Consider the following 4,967-nt stretch of genomic DNA (forward strand, 5'->3'; position numbering starts at 1 on the left):
TTTGTCCAGGACCACATTCCCCTTGCGTGTAGTCACAGGGGGTGGTGCCAAAGCCCAAAGTGGGCAAGGCTACTTCTCTCTTTCACTCATTTCTCTTCCACTGTATAGCGTGCTGTTGGGAGGAACAGATTGTTCCTGCCAGTGGTTTGCACCCATTGCTTGTAGGCTTTTCTGCCCTCCCCACTGAATGCTTTTCAGTTGCTGTTTCTCAAATACACCCCCTCCCACTAGGCTTAACGTAGACCGAATATGGCTTGTCTAATCTTGCCCTAAACTACATACTGAACCTCACCACTTGCAGCCAGCCCTCCTCAAGCATTGAGGTGCACCAGGGGTGGCTTCTCTTGTAGCTCCTCTGGATAGACAAGTGAGAACTTGAGTAAGGAGATGCAAGGTCTTGAGGACAGCAGTTCCATAAAGTGGAGAAATCTGTGGCCAACCAAGATCTCCAATAATTCTTTTTATCCGTTGTTGCTGTTCTTGTTAAACAAACCTGCGGAGTGTGGGAAGAGATAGAGGCCTCTACTGGCTGGGCAAGCAGCTGAGAAGGTCAGCTGCTGCTGGTGCTTTGGCAACCTCCTGCCCCTCTTACTGGTCTGCTGAGGACAATGTGTGAATGGAGAGCAGCAACCATGAGACAGAAGGGAAAGATAGTTGGCAGCAAGAAAAAGCAATGGTTTGTGCTAGGCTGGGCAAGAGCAAGAGAATGCCTCTGAGATCAGGAAGGAGCGATGGGCAAGGGAGCCAAGAATGGTAGAAAACAGATGACAAACTTCACATGTTGGGGGTTTCATATATAGCCAAACTAGGGGCCACCTTGTCAATTAAGACATTAGATGGCTATAAGCTAAAAACTGAAACTAAATGTATGTGTGTGTTTTATACAACCATTGTTGTGATAAGTAAAATAAGCCCAAAGGAAATTAAAAAGAGAGAGAAGACTGTTGCTTTCTGCTTCTGCACCTGCTACAAAAGGACCTACCTTAATACACATTTCCTTGCTCCAAGGATATGTCCCATTCATCATTCACTGGAGAGGTTTAAAGTAATGAGATAGTTCCTAACATCTGAAACCAAAATTGTAACAGGATCGATCTCTCTCCCTCTTCATAAGAAACACAGAGCCCTCCTTGCCCAGAGGCACAATCCTTGTCCTTTAACCCCATGGCCAGGAGCTGGGGGAGGAGAGGGGTTACTGAAAGATCTGGGATGGAGGACAGCAAGAGAGTTCACACACACACAAAAAGGCTTCTTCTTGGCTTGTCCACTCAAAAGCCATTTTTCACATTTTGAAAATAGAGATCATTTTTAGCCTGGGTCCATCTGGTTTCTCAAATAGCCTGTCTCTTTGATAAATAACATAAATTAAATTAGACAAGACAAACAAATAGGTTTTTTGCTTCCCTCCCACCCACCCTGCTTCTCCACCTCTGCCTCCCCCCGCCCTTTCAGGAAAGAAACAAAAGCAAATATAATTCAGCAAGTGCCTCCAGTCCCCCCAGGACCCGTTGCAGCAGGGAGCGAGAGTGATGATTAGGAACGTGTCTGCAATGTTAACCTTTAACACCAACTGTGGGCCGCGGCTGGCCCCATGCCTTTTAAACTCCTTTTAATTTCCTCTCCCATGAACCAGTGCTGCTAACAAGGCCAGCAGGTTAAGAGCTCTCTGGTTTTCTATAGCCCCTATTACCCAAAGATTGCGAGATCCTTCAGTGCAGAACTACCCTTTATGCAAGCAGCTGAACTGAAGCATTACTAGAAGAAGAAAGAGCTGCTACAGGAATCTCTGGTGGTGCAGCAGCTCTGAGCTAGCCTCCGCCTACTCCAAGTGGGTCCCATCATCTCAACATAAAGGTAACTTTTATTTTTAAACGGAAGAGACAAAATTTGTGGATTATAAACCTACCCATGCTTCCTAGCCATATGAAGATGGAGCTGTCTGTGCAGAGGCAGTGAACCCTTCACTATTAAATGCTTAGGACAAGCAATGGGGACTGCAGGACTTCACTGCCTTGCTTGTCGACTCCCCAAGGGCACTTAGCTAGCTGCTATTACTGCTGGAAATGTTGTTGTTCAGTCGTGTCCGACTCTTCGTGACCCTATGGACCAGAGCACGCCAGGCACTCCTGTCTTCCACTGCCTCCCGCAGTTTGGTCAAACTCATGTTCGTAGCTTCGAGAACACTGTCCAACCATCTTGTCCTCTGTCGTCCCCTTCTCCTTGTGCCCTCAATCTTTTCCAATATCAGGGTCTTGTCCAGGGAGTCTTCTCTTCTCATGAGGTGGCCAAAGTATTGGAGCCTCAGCTTCAGGATCTGTCCTTCCAGTGAGCACTCAGGGCTAATTTCCGTAAGAATGGATAGGTTTGATATTCTTGCAGTCCATGGGACTCTCAAGAGACTCCTCCAGCACCATAATTCAAAAGCATCAATTCTTCGGCGATCAGCCTTCTTTATGGTCCAGCTCTCACTTCCATACATCACTACTGGGAAAACCATAGCTTTAACTATGCAGACCTTTGTTGGCAAGGTGATGTCTCTGCTTTTTAAGATGCTGTCTAGGTTTGTCATTGCTTTTCTCCCAAGAAGCAGGCGTCTTTTAATTTCGTGACTGCTGTCACCATCTGCAGTGATCATGGAGCCCAAGAAAGTAAAATCTCTCACGGCTTCCATTTCTTCCCCTTCTATTTGCCAGGAGGTTATGGGCCCAGTGGCCATGATCTTAGTTTTTTTGATGTTGAGCTTCAGACCATATTTTGCGCTCTCCTCTTTCACCCTCATTAAAAGGTTCTTTAATTCCTTCTCACTTTCTGCCATCAAGGTTGTGTCATCTGCATATCTGAGGCTGCTGGAAATAGGGTGCTGGAATAGATGCCCCACTTGGGCGCAGTTTAGTCATTTTTTTTGATTCTGGACTTCAGTGCTTTTAGCGAGGTATAGTCAGTATCAAACAACATAAGGCTCAGTGCCTACCACTCCAGCGCCATCCCCAACCTGGTGCCCTCTGGACAAGGGCCACAGCTCAGGGGTAGAGTGTCTGTTTGCAAGCAGAAGACCTCAAGTTCAATCTCCAGGTAGGGTTGGGAGAGTTTCCTGCCTGAAATCCTGCAGAGCCGCTGCTGTGCAGTGTAGACAGCACTAAGATAGCTGGGCCAGTAGTATAAGGGAGCTTCCTATGTTCCTATCTGGAGGCAGCCTTAGGTTTGTCTACAAGCAGTATGGGGGGGGGGATGTTTTACCTGTGAACTCCTGGTGCCTAGGGGTAGCAGGTGATGATCTCAAGGGATCATCTCACACCTCAAAAGACGAAGACTAATATCTTAATCGCCCTGTGCAAAATATACTTCCTTTTTAAATAAAGACATGCCACAGCTCAGGCCAATGTGGGGCCCTGCCATCTGCCTTTAAAGGTAGCTTTGAGGTTTAAATCTCAAAGTGCAGGGACATGCTCCAGTTGCTCAGTCGTGAAGCAAAGGCATTCTGTAGATGTTCAGCATTACTTTGCTCTGTTTTATGAAACATCTTAGGCTTTCTTTAAAAAGGGGGCCTAGCAACATATCTTTTTGTAGCCAAAGGAATGAGCCAAAGAGAGAGACCAGCAAGTGACAGTCTCTGCTTTCAACACGCCCCCAAAACAGGATACAAAATGTGGTTTTCTTGGTGTAAAGAAAAGTTTTTGAGTATCACAGAGGAGAAGAGCAGCTTGGCAGGGCTCAATAGCTGCAGCTTTCTGCTAGGAGAAGTCATTTAATAGAAGAAAGCCCTTTACCTACTTTCTCATTCCTTGGACCTGACCAAATAGCTCTTGTTTCTGAACAGTGCCCTCAGGTGGCTGAAAACATAACCAGAAAAAGGCTGAGAAAAATAGAGATGAACTCCATTAAGGGTGGAGAATTACATGCATGCTCTAAAATTGTGCCTGAAGCTGTAACATCTTGCTAAAGCTAAGCAGGCCATGTACACCCACCTCTGGAGGAAGGGTGGGAGATATATGTAATAAAATAAAGTTATCAATATAAATGCATAATTTTAAGAAAAGACAGTTTTTAAGAGAAAGTATTTTGATTCCCTGAGAAACAAGCTAAATAGTTTCCTATGGAATCTATAGATTAACACATTCCAGGTTCTACAGTAGATTTAAAAAGCACTGGTTTATTTTGAAAATCTGCTTGCACAGCCTCACATCTTTCATCATCTGTACACATCCATTTTTAACACTATACTTTCTCTCCGCCCCCACCCCTACCCCCCGGCAGAATAGATTTACAATTCAGAATGACTCCTCTGAGATCATGGAGGTACAAAGTTTGAGGATGTTTAGACGCAGGCAAGATGCTGTTGTAAGAAGTCTTCATTGCAGCACTTTCTAAATATAGCCATAAATATGTTGTTTATTTCCATTCACCTTTCAAATTTCAAATCCATCCTCAAAAACTGAATGTAACTGTTAAAAAAACCCCCTCCCCTCCCCCTTCTATTTTTCATATTGAAAGCTTTAAAGTGTTCAAATAAAGGTATGGAGAACTGAGAAGGATGCACAATGGACAGAAGACGACTTTCCACGCCTCAGTTTTCTTCCTCAACACAATTTCACATGTTCTGTTTAAAAAGGAGGGGCAACAATTGAACATGAGAATGAGGTGTGGGGGACAGAAAAAGGAACCAAAATTGCCTTTAAAAAAGTTAAAACCTTGATTTTAAAATGCCCTAGAACTTTCAGATATATATAATGTTAGGGAGCCCTCAACAACTAGTGAAACACAGTTGGGGAAGATATTCAGCCTCGGTAATCATTTTTTTTAAAGCATGAAAACACAGGCCTCAAATGCCTGGCCCAGAACTCTTCTTGGGAGTGCAATGCAGATTGTGCAAGTTGAAGATAAGACCAATGTAGAGAAGTGCAGGTTTGACTGGTACTCAAGCTGCAGCTGCATCCAACAGGTAGAACATACCCTTTCACCTGCAGGGA

Source organism: Podarcis raffonei, chromosome 8 (assembly GCF_027172205.1).
Source record: "Podarcis raffonei isolate rPodRaf1 chromosome 8, rPodRaf1.pri, whole genome shotgun sequence".
In the NCBI taxonomy this organism is placed as follows: Eukaryota; Metazoa; Chordata; class Lepidosauria; order Squamata; family Lacertidae; genus Podarcis; species Podarcis raffonei.